Source organism: Balaenoptera physalus, assembly GCF_965194825.1.
Source record: "Balaenoptera physalus genome assembly, chromosome: 14".
NCBI classification, from domain to species: Eukaryota; Metazoa; Chordata; class Mammalia; order Artiodactyla; family Balaenopteridae; genus Balaenoptera; species Balaenoptera physalus.
The window spans coordinates 66,803,421-66,826,052 of record NC_138893.1 but is presented as its reverse complement, the minus strand read 5'-3'; the positions used below and the strand labels follow the sequence as shown (position 1 = coordinate 66,826,052).

The following is a 22,632-nucleotide window of genomic DNA, read 5'->3' as shown; positions in this document are numbered from 1 at the left end:
GCCAATATTTAGCAGAGGATTCTCATTTTTAGGAAGCAGAGCAGTAATATAATTCCTAGTCAATAACTAATAATATCTCCTGTGAGCTCTTTTTCTATATGACACAGATATAATTCTCTAAAGTTAGCCTCTTCTCTGAACATGTGAGACTTATTTCCATTATATGGAAATCATTACTACCTTTACCTTAAACCATAAAACAAAACTATTCTTTTGGACTACAATCATTTATAAGAGTGGAAGTGTGGAAAAACATTTGGCCAGGAGACTAAGAGCTACCAAAAGAGCCTGGACTGGATTGGTTCTTAGTTTTCTTTGAGTTCAATATTTTAAGATTTTGGGATTTAGGACTGCATTCTTTTCTTTATATTCTCATATCTTGTTAGTAAGCTGTATTTTTCATATTTATACACACCTTACCAAAGTAGGACAAAATAAGATGTTTTGGTCACTCTACTATCTTTTTTCTACATCTGTTATTGACAGGAGAATTCATTCGGGGGAACAACATGGCTTTGTTCTCAGCTGGGCTATTTTCTTTTTGATTATTTTGGTCCTGGAGACCGAAAACAAATCTTCTTTAGTTGCTATTAATTGTTTTGCTTTCCTTCTATTTGCTTAATTACATTCTTGAATTGATTTTTTTTGTCTGTGTGTACATTCTGCTCTGACCTTTTATTTCTCAGAAATAGTTAAGTGGGTGACAACTGTAAAAGGAAGAAGATAGTTTATACCTATTTCCTATGTTTCAGAGTTTACCACCAACTGTTCTCCCACTGCATCAATCAGTCAAATTATTCACTTTGACTTCTTGGTTAGTACTGACAGTCAGTATTCAGGAAAATGGTGGTCTTGCTGAAGGTCTGTTTTTTGGGCCGAACAGTAAATCGTGACTTACTTTTCATTGCTCACTTTGTCCTCTTTTTTTCCACACACACACACTGTATTTTATTTTTACAAGAGATACTTTGTCCTCTTAATGATGACAATATGAGGGTGAATATGTTTTATTTGTTGAAGCTGAAATTCAAATTCTAATAAAGACAATATCTGTTCTGACTCTAAGTCAAACTTGTCATGCATTCTAGCCCAATATTGTGTTCTTAACAAGGAAGTGTTCTGTAATGAAGGTCTAAATTTCCATTATGATCTGACCAGAAATGGTCAGGAATTAACTCAAACATCAAACTTTAAGCAGATTTTTGATAAACACAATATATTAATTCAGTGTATCAATTCAGCAACTAGTGATCTATACACTATGAAGCTCAGTATTATTTAGCAGTTAAGGTTATGGACACTGGTGCCAAATCACAAGTCTAAATCACCTGCTCTGCCGTTTGCTAGCTTTGGACTTTGAGTAGCTTATTAAATTGCCTCAGTTTTTTACTATGTAAAAAATCCTATCTCACAGGATTAAATTATACAATGCATATAAAGTATTTAGGATAGTTTCTAACACATGCTAATTACAAGATGAAAGCTAGTTATTAAGTTATGTACCAAAGAATATGCTAGGTATGTGAGGGTTCAAAAGTTCCTTCAAATATGATGTCTACTCTCAAGTATTAAGAGTTTAAAAAAAAATGATGAGCTTACTTGAACCATTATATGTAGCATCAACATGGTTGGCTGTCTTAGAGTTTTGCCTGAACCCCACCTTTTTCAGAATGTTCCTCTACTTCTTCCTTCTCCCTCTCCAAGGAATTGTAACTTATATGGATTTTGTTAAAATTTACATGGGAGGCAAGACAACTTAAACTTCCCAATTAGCCATTTGTCCTCTCTCCAAGATTCTCCCCTTAATCACACACTAAGGCTTTAACCTCTATTCCCTTCTCTCATAGTCATTCAAACTCCCTCCTTCCCATAGTCTAAACTGGAGCGATTTTTCTCAGCTTGGAGACCTGTTCAGCAAATCAAAATCTCTGCAATTAGTAAGCTACTTTCCCTTATTCCCCAAGTTTGACACATAATGGCCTCAGCTTATCAAAGCACACATATACAACAAGAAATAAAGTGTTATGAGACGTCAGAAGGGAAATAATTTATTTCAGCTAAAGCTGATGGGGGTGGTGTTTCATGGAGTAAACTACATTTGTGCAGTAAAGGACTAACTCAGCAGACTTGGGTTGTTAGAACCCTGCACGTTCCAAAGACTGGACCAGCCTCTGGGAGATAACCTCCAAGTCCTTGGGATATCCTGCCTGATAAGAGTTGTTGTTTACCTGGGACTTTGAGTTACACCAGATTGTTAACCAGTTTTATGCAAACATTGTGATTTATGGTGAAGGCCTTGAGCCATGCAGTGTCAGTTTGACCTCAGGAGAGGTTGGAGACTGAGTAAGTAGATCAGCCATGTGGGCACTCCATGCCTATGTGACTGGTCCCACTGGACACCAAGACTTGGTAAACTTCTCTGGTTGGCAATATTGTGTATATGTTGTCATGCATCATTGCTGAGAGAATACAGTGCTATCTATATGAATCCACTGGGAGAGAACAAGTAGAAACAAATACCTGGTCTCTCCTGGACCCTATACTATGTGCTATTTTCTTGTGCTGATTTTATTTTATTTTTTAATTAATTAATTAATTTATTTATTTATTTATTTATTTATTTTTGGCTGCATTGGGTCTTTGTTGCTGCACACAGGCTTTCTCTAGTTGCGGCGAGCGGGGGCTACTCTTCGTTGCAGTGCACTGGCTTCTCATTGCGGTGGCTTCTCTTGTTGCGGAGCACAGACTCTAGGCACACAGGCTTCAGTAGTTGCGGCACGCGGGCTCTAGAGCGCAGGCTCAGTAGTTGTGCCGCACGGGCTTAGCTGCTCCAAGGCATGTGGGATCTTCCCGGACCAGGGCTTGAACTCGTGTTCCCTGCATTGGCAGGCGGATTCTTAACCACTGCGCCACCAGGGAAGTCCCTCTTGTGCTGATTTTAATCTGTACCCTTTCATTCAAATAAACTATAGCCATGAATAAAACAGTTTTTCTGAGTTCTGTGAGTTTGTATAGTGAGTCTCAAACTGAGGGTGGTTTGGGGGAACACTAGTGACAACATTTATATTTGGATTTACAGTTGGACTGAATGAGTACAATTTCAGAAATGTAGAAATGTGAGGGCAGAGGATGGAAACAGAAAGTAACTGGAACAGAGGTTATCTGAGATGGAGGAAACTAGAAGAATCTAGGAACATAGAGAACACTGTACCATGTAAAAGCATCAGTGAACAATTCTGCCAAATATTGCATTAAATATATATTTTTAAAGCCCATTACCTTGAGAAGAATAGACAGTAGGGAGAGGTAAGATTTAATGAAATGTCTTTCTCTGTAGGACTTACATGTGGAATCTAAAAAATAAACCAATCTCATAGATAATGTGAAATTTACAGGTTAGTTCTGGTTAAAAAAATAAGATAAATAGATTATACACAGCAATTCTAAACTGCATTAAGCTAGAATTTCCTATCATAAACAGGACCTCACTGGACATTTCTTTAAAAGTACTATAGGAATAAAAACTTATTTCACTATAGTCTTTAAAATTTTTCTCCATTAAAGTGGGTGATTCTGTGTTTTGGGAAGTATATAATTCCCTTTTTTTATGGATATGTTTCATGATTTTATAAAACAGAATTCAAAGTTGATCATGAATCAGAAACTTAAACACCTACAGGAATAGAGAGGGGCCGATTGCCTTACAGTCAGCAGGAAAAACAAGCAACGTGAAATAAATTTACACAACTAAAGGAAGCTGTATAGCAGAGTGATTAAGAGGATGAATTCTGCAGTCGATTTGCTCAGTTTAATCTTGGCATGTACTTGGGCAAGTTTCTAATACAATCTATTCTATGTGTTAGTTTCCCAATCTGTCAGTTGTGGTTATTATATTAATTTCACAAAACTGTAAAAGTTAAATTCTATATAAAGTACTCAGATTTGTGCTTGACTCATAGTATACACCCACCATGTAATAGTTTTTTTTTTTTTAGATTTTGTTATGCTGCATTTTCATTTTCATATTTCTCAAGATATTTTTTGATTTTTATATTGGTTTCTTTTTTGACCCATTGATTGTTCAGGAGTATGCTGTTTAATCTCCATGTATTTGTCATTTTTCCAGTTTTCTTCTTGTAATTGATTTCTGGTTTCATACCATTGTGGTCAGAAAAGATGCTTGATATTTCAATCTTCTTAAATGCATTGATACTTGTTTTGTAACTAGTATATGATCTATCTTGGAGGATATTCCATGTACACTTGAAAAGAATGTGTATTCTGTTGCTTTTGGATGGAATGCTCTATGTATGTCTATTAAGTCCATCTGGTTTAAGGCTGGTGTTTCCTTATTGACTTTCTGTCTAGATGATTTGTCTATTGATGTAAGTGGGTGCTAACGTCCCCTACTATTATTGTGTTGTTGTCAATTTCTCCCTTTATTTTTGCTGATATTTGCTTTATATACATAGGTAAGTCTATGTTGGGTGTATATATATATTTCCAAATGTTATATCTTCTTGTTGAATTGATTCCATTATCATTACGTAATGTCCTTCTTTGTCTCTTGTTACAGTCTTTGTTTTAAAATCTGTTTGTCTGATGAAAGCATTTGTACCTAAGCTTTCTTTTCTTTTTCATTTGCAATGAATATCTTTTTCCCTCTCCTCACTTTCAGTTTGTGCGTGTTTTTAGATCTGAAGTGAAGTGAGACTTATAGGCAGCATATAGATGGGTCTTGTTTTTGTACCCATTCAGCCACTCTATGTTTTTAAATTGTTGATAGGTTTGTACTTATTGCTATTTTGTTCACTGTTTTCTGGCTATTTTGCAATTTCTCTGTGTTCCTTTCTTCTCTTGTAGTTTCATGAATTTCTGTAGTTTTATTCTTGGATAAGTTTTATTCTTTTCTCTTTATCTTTTGTGTATCTATTATAGGTTTTTGCTTTGTGGTTCCCATGAGGCTTACATATAACAGTCTATCTTAAGTTGATAGCAAGTTATGTTCGAATGCATTTTAGAACACAGCATTTTTGCCCTCTCCCTCAACACTCACATATTTTATGTTTTTGTTGTCAAATTTTACATCTTTTTATTTTGGATATACCTTAACTAATTCTTGTAGTTACAGTTACTTTAACTACTTTTGTTGTTTAACCTTTATACTAGCTTTACAAGTGATTAATCTACTACCTTTACTGTACATTTACTTTCACCTGTGAGATTTTTACTTTTATAATGTTTTCTTGTTACCAATTAGTGCATTTTCTTTTCAGGTTAAAGAAGTCTCTTTAACATTTCTCGTAAGGCTGGGTTAGTGGTGATGAACTGCCTTATTTTTTTGCTTGTCTGGAAAGCTCTTTATTTTTTCTTCAATTCCTAATTATAATCTTACCAGGTAGAGTATTCTTTTTTGAAATATTTTTCCTTTCAGCACTTAAAAAATATCACACCACTCCCTTATGGGCTGCAAAGTTTTTGCTGAGAAATATTCTGATAGTTTTATGGGGCTTCCCTTTTATGTAACAAATTGTTTTTCTCTTGCTGCTTTTAAGATCCTCTCTTTATTTTCAACTTCTGTCATTTTAATTATAATGTGTTTTGGTTTGAGTCTCTTTGGGTGCATCTCGTTTGGAACTCTCTGTGCTTTCTGGATCTGGATATCTGTTTCCTTCTGCAGGTCAGGAAAGTTTTCAGCCATTTATTTCTTCAAATAAGTTTCCGCCCCTTTCTCTCACTCTTCTCCTTTGGGACCCTTATACGTGAATGTTATCCTGCTTGATATTGTCCCATAGGTCCCTTAAGCAATCTTCACTTTTTAAAATTCTTTTTTCTTTTTGCTGCTCTTTTTGGATGAGTTTCACTGTCTTGTCTTCCAAATCACATATTCTTTCTGTTCTCCATCTGGTCTGCTGTTGAACCCCGCCAGTGTATTTTTTAATTCAGTTATTGTATTCTTCAGCTCTTTGACTTCTGCCGTACATTCTTATATTTTCTATCTCTTTGTTGAAGTTCTCTCTGTGATCATCCATTCTTCTTCCAAGTTAGAGTCTCTTTATGACCATAAATTTTAAACCTCTATCAGGATAATTACTTATCTCCATTTCACTTAGGTTTCTTTATTTCTGGGGTTCTTTTGTTTGGGACATATTCCTCAGTTTCCTCATTTTGTTTGACTCTCTGTGTTTGTTTCTATGTATTGGGCAAGAGAGCTATCTTCCCCACTCTTAAAGGACTGGCCTTGTATAGGTGATAAACCTTATTGTTTAATCTTGTCCTGGCTTGGTTGTCTCTTGAACTGTCTCTCCAGTTGTTTCAGACCTGTGGGGCCCAGAAGCGCAATCCCCTCGGCCACCAATATCTGGCATTCAAGGAGCATCCCCTTTATGGACTGTTCATGCCTGCCAGCTCTCATGGGGCTGCAGGTGTGGCACAGGGGGTGGGTCACTTGCCTACCACCTCTGGCTGGGCAACAGGCAGAATATTTAAAAGAACCAAGAATTTTAATATTTTAAGAAAATTTTCAAAATGTTAAAACATTTTGTAACCAAATACAATATACTGGTAGGCCAACTGGATCATAGACTGATAATTAGAAACCACCCCTTTATAGATAAGAAGAGTTCTTCTAATGTAGTAACACCATGACTATTTAAACATCTAAAAGTTAATTTGTAGAGTAGATTCAGGGAGAAGATGTTTAACTATATTCATTTTTATTTTATTGATTTAATAGAAATAAAGAAATAAACAAGATTAGTAAAATCCATCACCTGAAAAGCCAAAAAGTGTTCTTCCTTGTGAACCAATTCTAAAGGCATTCTAGTTTATCTAAATTACCTGGAAGAATAGTAGTAATGACAGTTCTGTAATCCCTTTCCTCTGTCCCTCCTTGGGGACACCACTCATATTAATTACTACTTTAAATAAATTAACACCTCTCCACCCCACCTTCAGCATAACACAAAACTGGAATACAGGAAACCAAAGAACTATCAAGCTACATTTTTATATTAACACACATTTTTACAATTAGTTTGAAAAATTTTAACTATGGCAGCAAGGGGTTCTGTGTTGACTATCCGTGAAATCTGCAGGTTTGTCAACTTGGAACATCTCAGAAGTCCAACAAAAAGAAAGACAGACAGACTGAAAGAAAGAAAGACACTGTCATCTGACAACTACAAGAAAAAAAAACCTTTGAACAACCAAAGCTAAATTTATTAATCTTATTGTATTACTGCAGTAGGATAAAATTACCTTGATAGAGTCTTAATAGTGTCCCAGAAAGGGAACGTCAGGTTAGCATATTTATAAAATTTCAGAGCCTGAGCTTAGTGATTTTAAGGAAGGTGTTTCAAGAAAGAGAATTTGTTAGGATTGTGTAATTAAAGCATAATAGCTTTGGATTAGTTGGCACAGTGAGTAAATGCCTTGAAGTAATTCTTGATAAGCAACCAATTAATCCTGATAAGTAAGCTATTTCAGTTGGTTCACAGTCTTATCTTTCAGGAGCAAGTATTTTCTGGTCAAGTAACTAAGGTGATTTTGCTTATTCTCAATATTATTTAACATATAGATAGGAAAGTATGCCCAGTCCGAGTACTGTCCAACATAGAGACAAGAAATTATGTTGACTTCGGTTTTCAAGTGGCATAAGGGTAAACATTTATTTTAAGGTCAGGTTTTTCATCCTACAAATTCTCTTAATGTTAAGCATTTTTTATGAGGAATAAACTATTATATACATTATATACATTTACTGAATCCTAGGATAATTTTTATTTTTATTATTGTATTGTTTAACGATTTTTATGGTAAATTGTTTATTGAAATATCAGTCTATTAAAACATCCACTGAGTGAGAGCTAATAAACCTGAATGTAAAGAAGGTGTATATTATGTTACAAATATTTGGCCACAAGCATGCACTCAGCATTTCTTGGAAAAAAGAAATCATAAAATATGATGAACTACTATATGCAAGTGAAAGGAAAGAATAAGAATCACTTGTCCAACTTGATATTCCAGATGTTATTTCCACGTTTTATTTTCAGTCTGGCCAAGTAAGTTGGAACTGAACTAAGTAAATAAATATCCATTCTCCAAACTTTTCTTTTTTGCAAGTAGTTAGCCTAGTGTTATGTGAGTTCGACCAAGCTATTCATACTTTTGTTGTAATGCTCACAGCAAAACATTCTAAAATACACATCGCTTTATAAAAAAGTTTTTACCTGTTACTTGGTAAACACTTGATGTTTACGTACAGAATAGTAATTGATTAACACAAGACTGTTATTCACTTCAGAGTTTTCTGCTGACTTTATAAATAACAAGAACATCTTTTGAGTGCTTTAAAATCCTGAAGCCAAATTTAGAGCACTGGAATATTTACTTTACATACATGTACTTGTTTCCCCAAATGTGAAAATTAAAATTCTGTATAGATATATAAAAGTTGTCATTTATATATTTAAATATTTGTATTAAAAGAAAGGAAAAGAGTTTCTTATGTGGATTTTAGATAGCACATTTCTGTGACTTGAAATGAGACACTATGAAGAAAATTATCTTTTAAATAGTTTACAATGTCACTGTGGTTTCAAATGATGAAAAGTTAATTCCAAAATGAAAATCATTTACTCCCATCACTGGGAAGAATGAGGATGTCACTAGACCTCGGGGATCAGTGAAAACGTGGGCTTGATTCTGCCAGGACTCTCATTCCACTCTCAGCTTTGCACTTATCTTTGTATCAGTTTCACTTTGTTGCGCTACTGAGCACTTTCATCTACATGGTAGGAAAAACAGTCATCAAGAGCTCTTGAGCTTCATAACTTTTGGCTTCCATTACCATTAAGTTTCTTTCTCTATTTCCAGTAAGGGAAAAAATGACTCAGATGGTTTGGTTTTGGTCAGGAACTCTCCGCAGGACCAATTATCTGTGGCCAGTGATAGGGACACATAATACATTTACAGTTCCCAATATAGCAATACAGATGTGAGAGGGTGGAGGGTGATTTTTGGATAAAAGACAAAGATACTAAGTCAACTACACCAAAGATATTGATTGTTTTCATCTCATCTGAATAACAATAAGCATTCTTCTCTGAAGACATATCAGTTACACAGTATTGGTTAAGATAACAGAAAAATTGAATCAAACTTGGTTAAACAATGTATATAGAGATAGACAGAGAAAACATACATGAAAAACCTAGAGGTATGCTTGGTATAATCCAACAATTCAATAATGTTTCTAAGAGCTCAGTTACTTTATGTCCCTCTGCTCTGCCTCTGCAATGCAGCTTGAGCCAAAGGAGGGCTGTGCTTGTGATTGCAAGATGATTGCTATAAGCTCTTCGACACAGATATCTTTGTACCAGCATTCCCACCGAAAGTCCTCTTATTCACTTTTATTATAACAGCTTAGACTCATTTCTACCCTGGAAATGTCACACTCGGCCAGGATACTGGAATGCTCTAACTGGTATGTCCTCTGCTTTTGGAATTTGGAATGGAGTCAAATGGATAACTAACATAATTTGGGGGCTACTGGATATCAAGAAGTAGAGGAGTGCTTACTGGGAATGTAACCTAGACTATCTGTCACACGTCCATCCCTTTATTGTTATCTTTTAATTATTCTATTGCTGTTTTTTTTATTTGACTGGAAGATAAAATTTAACTGAAGTCATCATCGTTAAGGCTTAAATATGTAACTCACTCCTTCTTCCTTATAGGAAACCAAACAGTTATGAAATGCTGGTTGTTGATCAAATGCTTGATATTTCAATGAAAACTCTTAAGGTTACATTAAAACTCACAGTTTACATTTGAGACTAAATTATTCCTATTCTCTCTTTCCCATTCTAAATCTTTGGGAAGACATATTTGGGTATGCCTGAGAGAGAATGAGAGAAATAGGACCAGGTCCATGGAGAGCATCCAACTCAGTTTACCTGTCTCAGTAGAGGGATGAGGAGAGCCAGCCTACCTTAGGTGGCAGCAGGAAGTATAAGAGGAGTCAGAAAGAAAAGAGAAAGCACTCTGAAGGAGGGCTGATTTACAGGATGGTGACCTGTCCATTTACGCTGATCAGGAACCAACAAAACAGATTATCCCTTCTCTCTTGTGGAAGACTTCAAAAAGGAATGAGGAGAGAAGCAAAATCTCTCCCCTCATTACTTCCCTGCACGAGGAGAAAGGGCAGAAAATTCCTGTGTTTAAAATTTCTGTGAGGAAAGAAACAATATTTCTACAAACTGTAATTGTATTCACACTTCTTTAAGTAACAAATCTCATGTTAGGTAGGAGACCACAATTATGTATGTATGTGCATCTATCTATATATACCTCTCTATATATAGTTGGCCTTCAATATCTGTGGGTTATGCATCTGTGGATACGGAGGGCCAACTGCACTCTGCCACTTTATATTAGGGACTTGAGCATCTGTGGATTTTGGTATCCAAGGGGGTCCTGAAACCAATCCCCCATGGATACAAAGGGATGACTGTACATACTTCTCTTTTATCCTCTGTAAATGGTGCATGTCTATATTTACTTTGAACTTATATTCATTCAACGACTGATTTAGAACATGGGAAGTGGGAGAGAGAAAGAAAAGATCAATGATTGAGCTGGCTGAAATGGGACCTTTGCTGGAGTTAGAGTAGGAAGAAGGGAAATAGGCAGAAACAAATTTGTCGACCAGTTTACTTACTGTATTGATGAACACCATGTACATTTTCATTACGGACAGCTATTCCTAAGGCTTGGGAGTTTATCGATCTATTTGAGAGTGAAAACTCTAGCTAACAGAATTTAAGTTACTAAGTTACTTTGTCTTTTTTTTTTTTTTTTTGGTCTTTCTCAGAAGTAATTCATCAATAAGGCCCACTTATATGTACAATGGGATTATGGTGCTTGGTAAAGAAATAAACAGAGAATAAAACCTTGGCCTAAGCCCTGAAAATGCGACACATCTCCTTTTCACTCCTTCCGTCATTATTTAGCATTGATTGATTGATTGATTGCTTAAGAGGCATCAATCGTCATCAGAGGCAAGGAATCTAGTCTCTCAGGCCAGTAAGTAGTCATCGTATAAGTAAGTACTGATCCCTGGAGATTTTATAAAAGCAGATTTTTTTTCACTCTCTCCCCTAATGAAATTTCCTGATCTTGCTATATACTACATTATTTCATCTTAAAAATCTCTAGTGGAAATGAGGACTCTCTGTCATAAGTCACTGGATATGCAGGACAACAGGGCACACAGGACTACACAGTGGCCTTCCTAGGTTTTGTCACTTGCCTAGATTAATGCTAGAGCCAAAATATTAAAAGAAAAGACTCATAGGACAGTTGGTTCTTTAAATGTAGATGTTTGGTTCTTTATGTAGAAAGGCTGGTCAAGCATGGAGGGCTAGGCAATAGGTGGTTTGAACTGCAGTATGTCAAGCTTAAAAGGGAACAGAAGGTCTTTGGCAGGTGTCGAATAATTATAGTCAAGACCATTTCCCACAGAGCATTGATAGACCTTTGTTTTTCCCCTTCACCTCACCATGTTGCTTTCTGGATTCCAAGCAAAACTCCTCTGACTAAGGACAATATTTCCCTTCCTCTCACTATTTAGTTAGGAATTACTTCACTGGCTTGTCCAATCTGTCTCTAACTTTGTTCTTAGAGGTCACCCTTGCCAGATCTGTCATGGAAGCTTGAGGCTTTATAGATGATTTTTTTCCTCGAGAAATTGACTAGTGCACATGACTGGACTTAGTTTTCAAGTATTTCAATGTAAAGTCTACCACATTTAAAGCTAGTTGATATCAAAACAATTTAAGGAGAAAATCACAATTTACTTCTTAGGGAAAGGAATATCAGCAATCCTTGTGTTAATCTTTTCTTCTATAAGTGAAAAGAAAAATGTTATTTTGGTATTTGACTTCTAACAAGATTCCACATCCTGTCACCTCAGTTAAACAAATTAAAGGACCCCCTTCCTAAGTTTTCTATTACTTTATTTATTTTGCTTCATAGATAGCTATGTTAGTCAATTACTCTATTCTAATGATTCTAATTACCATGTGTATTCTGAGAATAGAACTCTTATTACTTGATCATCACAGTAAATTTAGATACTTTTCTATTAAGAAGAGTGTCAATTCAGATGCATGCAGTTACGTTTGGAGTGTTATTAAATACTGATAGTCATATAGTAGTCTAATTTTAAAATAGAATGGGAAATTAACTCTGGCATAAAAGTTAATATCTGCTATCTTCCCTCTGATCACTACTCAAGTTCATTAATGGATGGTGGCATTGAATAGATATATGGCTACATAACAGCAATGTGTTCTTTTATCTCCAGTTGGCTGTGTTAGAATGGGTGTATTAAACCAAAATATCTTCACATTTTGGGCTCATTTGTAAAATTTGGTATCTAACTAATTAGGCAGTTTAGAAGCCCATTACATTGATGCTCCCAATGAATCATATCTCTTAGCAGTCATGACCTGTTTATCCCCTCCCCTTGAAGCTGAGCTGGGCCTGTAACTTGTTTGAACTCTTAGAACATGGGGAAAGCAACTGTCCAGGTTCTGCCTAAGACAAAAGAAGGTCTGGGAGCATCCACTTTTGCACTTGGATACCCTACTGGAGATACAATGTGAAGAGAGACTCCATGAGGAAGGGAGGTTCTGAGGCTACAATGAAGAGAGGAAGAAGCTCAGCCATCTAAGAGACCCAGTAGAGCTCAGCCCCTAATAGACCTATCAGCTGAATGCAACCTCATGAAAATCCACTGGCAAGGAGATCTGAAGAAATAAAGTAAAAATAAAATGGCAGTCATTTGAGAGTCATAGTTTTTTTGGGGGGGGTGGTTATTATTTAGTAATAAATAATTAGAACATGTAGAAATGGCAAAAACTAAATATCTCCCCACTCCCTACCCTTACCCTTATCCTCATCCATGTGGTATACGGTATATGGATTTAGACCTTTGCGCTTTGATGCAGGCAACTGGAGTCTGGTGTTCATCCACTTCGAGGATAAAGTAATGAGATATATTAATTGGACAAAACAGGATCAGGAGTCTCACTGAATAAATTAGGGATATTACATATGGAATGTGTTTCTCAAATAAGATCCCCTCTAACAGGCCCCCTTCACATTTCATGAAGTAGTTACTATGTTGGCTTGAGAAAGTAAGAAATTATGGGCAGACAGGATGTTATAAATTTTTAGTTCTTAAAATCCTTGTGAGAGTCAGTTTCTTTCTCTCTCTCTCTCCCCCTCTTCACCCACCACCTGGCCCCTCATTTCTTTCTCTCTCTCTCAGTTAATCTTGAAAGGGATATTCCTTATAATTTCCTAAAATTCTGCCTGCCAGTTGTCTTAGTTTTAATTACTTCACTACAGGTCCATACAGAGACACTAATTGTGTGTGTGTGTGTGTGTGTGTGTAAAACTGGACACAATGACTTGCATATGCCAAAATGGCTTTACAATATGCTCTTTGGCTGTGTACTGAACACAACATGTTGGATGTATTTTTGTCTAAAAAAACTCAGGCTAATTTCACTATTTTGATAAAAAATGAGTGGGTTTTGCTGAGAATATTGAGGGCTCTCACTAGATTAACCTTTTAAAACACTTGCACATCTGTCAAAAACACTGATTCTTATTATATTGACTGTAAAGCTAACTTTTTATGACTAATGAATATGATTAATGTGATGCATATGATGAAAGCTCACTATATTAAATATCACACAGGAAATACTTAAGTATCAAATTAGAAATAAAATAATAATTGTTTTTAAAATTTTAGTATATATGAAAATCACCTGTTTTGTATATGAAAATAATTCTTGAAAATGCATAGCACTAGGTCATACCTCTAATTTCTAATGAATAACATGTACCATTATAGAATTTCATTGAAACAATGTTCAAAGCTATTTAGTAACTTAGTAAATGAATTAGCAAGAATAATTAAAATATGATATGAATAAATTATATTTTATTTTTGCTTAGAATTCTTGTGGTACTAGCTCAGTAAGAAGTCTGGTTTCTATAATACGTTGTTAGACCTCTACTCATGGGTGTATCTGCAACCTCTACATTTTTGGCTTCAGTGTTCTGTTTTCACTGCATCCTGAAAGTTGACTTGAATTGATTATCATTTCAATTGCTGTTTTCCTGGTTTAATATGAATAATTGTTATATTTACATAATACAATTTCCTTGTTGTGGTTTTTGGCTTATTCCTACTGCGTGTAAAGATGCATATTTTCAGCAACAGAGTTTTTAAACTATACATTTTATTAACTAGATTTTTACCATATTATCAATATTAAAGTTGATATAAATAAAAATATTTTTAAAATTCTTGAACAGTGAAACATCACTAGTGATATAATATCTATGAATTTGTAGTGTCTCTAGAAGTTGTAATGTAGTATCAAAGGAACAGTATTCAAATTATTTGGGTATTTTTTTAATTTATGGGGATGTCATTTAGTAATATAAGATCATGCGTTAAGTTTATATCCCTTATTAAATATTTATTAAATAATTCATTTATGTTGGCACAAAAATGTTATATTTGTATTTATACTGTTATGAAATTATTTTATCATGGGATATGGAGGATGTTTAAAGACACAGCGTCCTGAAAGGAAATAGCACCTTCAGTTTAGGCAGTTGCAGTAGAGTTCACTAAAGGCCTATTTAGGAAAAGCACAGGATATAGTACAGGTGTAGTACTAGCAACAGTGGAAGCACTTACAATGACTTGGAACATGGGCTAATATGGTTATCGGAATCCAGAGAGGACAACTGTATGGAAATGATTTCCTTCCAGGAACAGAGGCTTGATAGAGGGATAGCAAATCAGTAGGGAGAAAGCTGGGAGAATAAATACCTTAACCTCATTCTGACTGGTGTCCATCTCCTAAAAGTGCTTCTTGTTATGCTAACCCAGGCCTGAAGGCAAGGGGGCCCACTATGTAATCCATAATGGTCATCTTTCCAGGGTACAGAGGATTATGAAGAAGGGTAGAGAGCGAATCTGGAAAAACAAGTGAAATTATCCAGAACAAATGGGTAACTTAAAAAATTTTGGAGAACCACTGTCTTAATAAATTGGATATTCATATAGTAATTAAAATCATGCCATCAGTGTATTCATAGACTGTATTGGATATGCATTGCAGGGTTAATTTCATTGTAAAATTTAAATACTCATCTATCTAAAAGCTGGGTATTGGTCCCACAGCATCTTGGATACCTTCTAATTAAAGAACTCTACTAAAGTCTTATCAGTATTTTAAAGGACTTTCTCTCATTTTTCAAGGTCACTTAACACTGATTTTATATCCTGAAAAAATTAACAGTTCTATATACTTCAGATTTAAATGGGAAGTTACCAGGGGATATCATTATTACACTTTTTGAATCACTGATGAAAGAATGACATTTAAAAAATCACATCTGTGTAAACTTTCAGTAGGTATTAATCCATGATATTAATGAAGCATGCATGTAATATAACTGAAAAATCACAAAGTAATGAGTGTGTTTGCATACTCTACTCATGTATTTTACAAGAACAAAAAGGAAAATAGTAAAATTTCCTATAGTTATGATAGTTTATAGGTTACATTTTGTGATCTTTATTTGATCAATGTAAATGGTCCTAATCATAGTGAAGCTGGACTTGGTATGCAATAACTAATTTGATAAATAGTTTTAGAAGAGAAAGGTAATGAAAAAAAAGAAACTTCAAATTTTAGGTAGGTGGATTGAAAAATGTGTACAATTATTGGGAGTCTCAGTGTTAGCCAGGGGAGACAGATAAGATTATCTTAGATCACAAATGGTTTATAGATCATCATATAGTCAAGTTAATACTGGGCTAGGAATCAAAAAAGAAACACAAAATTGATTTCTTCGTATAGTCAAGTGATCTGGTTAGATAATACAGACATGTTGCCCTTTATTTTTCTCTCCATAAATTGATGGATTTTGTGATCATGTGCCTTCCGTTTTAAATTATTTCACTTAAAAGTTAAAAATATTAACATTATTATGACAAATTAACTTCAAGTTTCTCTTGAAACTTTGAAAGTTATAAACTAAACATACACATTTAAAAAAAAATTCCCAAATAGTTTGAGTCCTCCTCAATTATGGAAGAAGTCATAAATTTAAACAGATTTTAGCTAATCTTGAATCTAGCTTACTGGACTGGGGAGCTATACCTTCTTTCCTTTCAGTCCTGTTTTTCATTCCTTGGATTCTTCATAGTCTGTTTCTTTACTTTTTCTTTTTTTAAAGAATATTACCTATTTATTATTTCTTCCAACTCAACATGGTGATTCTATATTTTCTCCTTATAACCCATGGTTCTCTCTGACCAGAAACATCAGCATCACCTGGGAACTTGTTAGAAATGCAAATTCTCAACCCAGAACAATTGAATCAGAAAACCTGGAAGCAGGGCTCATATTGGTTTTTACTTTCCTAGCAATGACCTTTTCCCTCTTGTCCACTTAACAAATTCTTACCTATTTTTTAATGATTTAGTTCAGATACTATTCATTTATAACATAACTGTAGTTTCTGCCTCTGGAGGAAAGGTTTCTCATAGTGATCTTTTTATCCCCAGTGTCAAGCACCGTTCCCCAAGCACAGAATAATTAATTAGTAATCAACAGGGCTGGGACTTCACTGGTGGTGCAGTGGTTAAGAATCCTCTTGCCAATGCAGGGGACACGGGTTCGATTCCTGGTCCGGGAAGATCCCACATGCTGCGAAGCAACTAAGCCTGTGGGCCAAAACTACTGAGCCCGCGTGCTGTGACTACTGAAGCCCATGCGCCTAGATCCCATGCTCCGCAACAAGAGAAGCCACCACAATGAGAAGCCCGCATACCACAACGAAGAGTAGCCCCTGCTCGCCGCAACTAGAGAAAGCCCATGTGCAGCAACGAAGACCCAACACAGCCAAAAAAATAAGTAAATAAAACAATCAATAGGGCTAACTTTATTATCCCTTTGAATTACCTGAAAAGATACAACAGTATGAAAGAATGTAATACATTTGGGTAACTGCATAAAGAGTATAGTGTTTTATGCCCCAAAAACTCATGGTCATCTGGTAAGGTAAACAGGAGGTAGACCACAAAAAGTTGATAAGACATGTTAAAGAGTTTGGACTTAGCCTGAAAGCTCTATGTAAAATTTTAGGCAGGGCAGAATGTCAAATAGTTAATGTTATGGAAGGACCACATCACAGTGGTACTGAGGTTGGGAATAACTAGCTTCACTTCGTATATGTAAATATAGGAAAAAGGAATATCTGAGACAAAGAAAAGAGCTGTTTAGATTCTTCCAGCTTCCTCTCAATCCATGGGGAAGGGTGCTAAGCAGTGGGGGCTATCCTATGGTTTATGTTCTAATACTTAAATTTAGGAGAGGGAACTTTACCAGATAAAGGCAGAAACAGTGAGACAGAAAAATATTTTTGAGAACATTGAGGGTCAGTCTGAGAAAACCAAGATCAGTTGATAAGTCTAAAGAATTGGAGAAGACAAAAATATCATGACCAACTCCAAAAACAATAGAAAATACAGATCTGGAGTAAGGAAAAAAGTTGAACATGAGTGTAGGTTGTGTGCAAATTGAGGAGATTCTATATGAAATTATCTTTATTGTAGTCACCTCACCCACAACATATGTCAATGGGCCTGACTGGTTTAATGTACAGAATCAAGGAGGGAAACATTTGAATAGAGGCTCTGAATTAGAAAAAGAAATGAGGCATGCATGGAGAAGAGTAAGTCATACTTCAAAAACTTGACACATTTATGATGAGCTAAACATGACAGAAACACGTGAAAAATATTCTATGTTTATAAAACTCAGAAAAGAACACAATATACATTCCTTTAAGTAAGATTTATCAGAGCAGGGCTAAAATAGTAATTGCCTATTTAATTGTCTCTTTTATGAGAGAATCTGAAAATACAAGCAGTTTCTGTAACATCGGTCACATGTTTGATAAAGGATTTAAGTAGGTCTAATGATGAAATGTTGACTCAGTTAAATGTGACATCCACAAAACTGATAGAGAATAATTCCAACATATTTGTTTTTCATTTACCAGCATAATAAAAACACTGTTTTTGACACTGTATGTATCAATAATCAGAGCAGTGAGTCATGTGTAATAGCAAAATGATGCTTTGCATCTCATAGTGTCTTTCAAATTAATTTTCCATGGCAGCATCATTAGCTCCAATTTATAAATCAGAGGGTACTGTATACAACTATCAGAGTGAACAGACAGATTTTGAGTGGGCCTGAATAGTGACTGCTTCAGTGTTTTTGAAGCATAAATTCCTTGCAAGTCTACAGCTTGTCCTCAAGCTTGTCTTGGATTCATTTTCTTGTTCCTGGTATGTTTCTCATTATTTACATACTGGCACGGGCCATGAATCTGTTCTGGATCCCTCAGCATCTGCATTGGAGTGACTCATAGAGAGTTTTCTTCCCTCTATACTTTTACTGATTAGTATGAACACCTGATATTGTTCATGTTACTTTGTAATCACCTTTAATTCTTTCTGGTCTTAGCCATTGGATATAAACCTTAAAAAATGAAAGTTGATGATTATTATTAGTTCATAATGGTCTTGAAGTTCATAGTTCATAATGGTCTTGACATCTTAAAAATGACTGCCCTATTTGGACATTACAGTACTCCTATCATGTAAGTATGATTTGGGGTGAATATAAGGAAACTTAATCTCAAAAAGTTTGAGTAACTTGTCTAAGATAAAACTGTAAGTGGCAGAGCTAAGACTGAACCAAATTCTGTCAAATGCTAAAAATTCCTTTCCCACTATATCAAAGAATTGACTACACAGTATAATGATTCACTTTAAGTGGCTGAGAAATCCTGCCCTGCTCAACGTTATGATTCAGAGAAACTAGAGAGGGTTTCTCAGTGCAGGGTCTTGGAACCAGGGAGATGAGTACTAATTCAGCACCTTACTTTCCTCAGTATGTATACCACACTTCTTTTATTTTCCTTATGATCTTTCTACTGATGGGAAATCAAAACAACTTTAGTGACACTAGACAATGAAGAATTTTTAGTGACACGGGACAATGAAGACTGAATTTTCATTTTTTCCATCAGATGTTTCAGCATTTGTTCTACCATATAAACTTGAAAAAAAAGGTATAATAAACAAGTTATCTGGATTTTCCTCAATGGAATATGATAGTGTCCTAAGTGATTTATATTTATATTTATTCCCCTCAAGAAATGGGAGCAGCTTTTGAAAAATATCACATATTCTTTTTAATCTCTAGTTGGAATCTGTAAGTTTTTTTTTTCCAGTTTGAAGTGAAGAGATAGAAATTTGAGACAGAAAATATTGAATCATTATACTTACTAGTGGTTCATTACACACACACACATGCACACATTTGGTGTTCTGTCCAATTGAGAATTAAATATCTTAAATTTTATCACTCTACCAGCATCTGCTACATATAGAGTATTTCATTATATCAAACAACTTATGAGGATGCAGTTTCCCTTATCTCTGATATTCTAGTCTTTTTGATCCACTGACCAACCAGCCAAGCTATTCTCCATTCCCATGAGTCAAACTATATTCCTACCTTGGGCTCTTCTTCTTTCCACACAAAGTGGATGGATGAAATAGTATCCACTGGGAGGACTTTTTTTCCTACCTGCTAGTTTCAGGACTGCTCCTGATTTTGGCTTTAGCACAGCAATCATCCTTTATTGGTGTGCATCCCATACTAAGAAACGCTTCTATTAAGCAAGCTTTGCCTTTTTCCTCCTTCATTAGTTAGTCATAAGGTAACCCAATGTGGACATAGGTTTGTGCTGAGGAGGAAGTCACAGTGTGACCGTAATGGATGACAGGGAGGTTACCTAATCATGTATTTGTGTTCTTTGGTTCTTGCTTGTGATTGATCTTGAATGTACCTCTTCCACCTAATGATGGATTTATGCTGGGCCACCTATGCTTTTGACTTGTTGGTTCTGACAGAAACTGGATTATGAAGGAGAAGTTCTGATCACATGGTTACTTGATGTGACAGATTCTCTGTCTCTACAAGGCCCATAGCACATCAGAACTATTTTTGTATACTGTACAATTATATGCTGCAGATGTCAAAAACTGGGCCCATTAGCTTAGAGTTCTAAGTTGTGATTTTCATATTGAGGTTGCCATGTGCTCCACACAGGGTATTTTCCAATAGCATATAGACCTCTAATGTCTGTTGACTTGTATTGTTCAAATGACAGGACTGCTTGAATTGCCACTTGGACTTCAGAGTCCTTTCATATTCTGAATTCTGCTCAAATCTGATAGTCTTTTATGTCTGTCTCAGTCTACTTAGGCTGCTATAACAAAATTCCATAGACTGGTAGCTATTTATTTCTCACAATTCTGGAAGCTGGGAAATCCAAGATCAAGGTGTTGGCCAATTCAGTATCTCGTGAGAGCACACTTCCTGGCTTGCCGATGTCCACCATCTCTCTGTGAGCTCACATGACCTCTTCTTTGTGAGCATGAGGACAGAAAGAGCTCTGGTGTCTCTTCCTGTTCTTATAAGGGAACTAGTCCCATCACGAGGGCCCAGTCTCATGATCTCATCTAAACCTAATTATCTCTCAAAGGTCCCATCTCCAAATGTCATCACTTTGAGGGTTAGGGACTTTAACATATTATTTTGGAAGGGAGGGGAGACACAATTCAGTCCATAGTAATGTCACTTGGTAAAAGTGGCACAACATTATTTACAAGTTTAGAATATGCTGCTGCCTCCACAACCAGTAAAAAACTATCAGGTATGGTGCTTCTTTCTTAGCAGTATGACATATAAGATGCAATGATTCATTCATCCTTTGTTCTTTTTATTTTATTGGAGTAAAATTGCTTTACAATGTTGTGTTCCTTTCTGCTGTACAATGAAATGAATCAGCTATTTGTATACCTCTATCCTCTCCCTCTTGGACCTCCCTCCCACCGCCCCCCCACCCCATCCCATCCATCTAGGTCATCACAGAGCACCGAGCTGAGCTCCCTGTGCTATACAGCAGGTTCCCACTAGCTATCTATTCTACACATGGTAGTGTATTTATGTCAAACCTAATCTCCCAATTCGCCCCACCCTCCCCTTCCCCCCCATGTCCACATGTCCATTTTCTACATCTACGTCTCTATTCCTGCCCTACAAATAGGTTCATCTGTACCATTTTTCTAGATTCCACATATATGCATTAATATACAATATTTGTTTTTCTCTTTCTGGCTTGCTTCACTCTGTATGACAGACTTTAGGTCCATCCACATCCTTTACTTTAGAAAGTGTCCCAACATCCCTCAGACAGCTGGATCCCTAAAAAATTCACTGATATGGTAAGGCTTTGAATTTTTTTAAATCTCCATGTTCTAGAATACATATGTCTTGTCAAGACCTCCAAGGTACTTGTTCATTCTTAGTCATCTACTTCAATTAACAAGATATCATTGACAGAATGACTAATGTGATGTTTGGAGGACTGTATAGATTTTCCAGGTCCATTCAGACTATAGTATGACAGAAGGCAAGAGAGTTACACAGCTCTGGATCAATAACATACATATGCATTGTTTTCTGTCCCATGAGACTGTGAAATGCATCTGGTCCTCCTTCATAAGAATGGAAAATAGCACATTTGTCAGATTCAGTGGTAAATTACTTTATAACTGAAGGCATGATTTAATCCCATCTTTCATGTTACATTCCCTTTGGTTCAGCACTCTCAGTACCTATTTCCATACATATTTATCATTGCTTTTATTATATTAACCACACTTTGTAACTCTTTCGTAATATAGTCCCTGTGGCTTTCACACTTCACCTTAAATTTGTGATTATCTTCAACTTTTCACTGATATCAATTACCCCAACAATATCATTCAATTCCTTAGTCATTATTATTTATATTTCTCAATTAGAGCATTACAACTACCAATACATTTCCTGCCTCAACTATCTTACCTTAGTTTAACATAAATAAGTTCTAATAATTGTGCAGCCACAACATTATAAGGGCTATCATTGTTCCACTTACAGGCAGTAATGATGTTCTCATTATCAGCCTGCTGGTGGGTGATCCATGTCCAGTGTCTTACTTTAGAGCCTACTTCCTTAGAGCATGCCTAATATCAATGGTCTTATTTGAATTCCCTTGGAAACAGAGTCTAAGATGGAGATCTTTGTGTTGGATCAACACCTGTGGTAAGGAAGTATAATTGTGTACAGTGAGATGTTGAACTGGGATGCAGTATGACAAAAGGCCTCAATCAATCCTACAGAGAGCCCTGGACTTGGAATGGCCTTTCATAATCATCCTGTCCTGAGAAAGAGCCAGTCCTTTATATGGCTGCATGGACCAATAATTGGATGTGGAATAGGAAGGGAGTGACCTGGGGTAAGTGGCTTTTCCTGGTTAATGACAGTTCCTAAAGAGGAACTCAGCTTATCATTGTTATTTCCCAGTATACTCTGAAGCTGGGGGAGTATGTAT

General features: G+C 35.7%; 2 long non-coding RNA genes across 2 annotated transcripts in view; one reads left to right on the top strand and one right to left on the bottom strand.

The window, feature by feature from the left end:
• The window catches only part of LOC309642406, a 319,326-nt gene that overhangs the window by 145,877 nt on the left and 150,817 nt on the right, over nt 1–22,632 (bottom strand). The gene's annotated exons all lie outside the window — the stretch shown is intronic.
• The window catches only part of LOC309642423, a 364,292-nt gene continuing 362,803 nt past the window's right edge, over nt 21,144–22,632 (top strand). Inside the window, exon 1 of the long non-coding RNA XR_014253187.1 lies at nt 21,144–21,400. This is a non-coding gene — a long non-coding RNA (uncharacterized lncRNA). The remainder of the gene's footprint in view (nt 21,401–22,632) is intronic.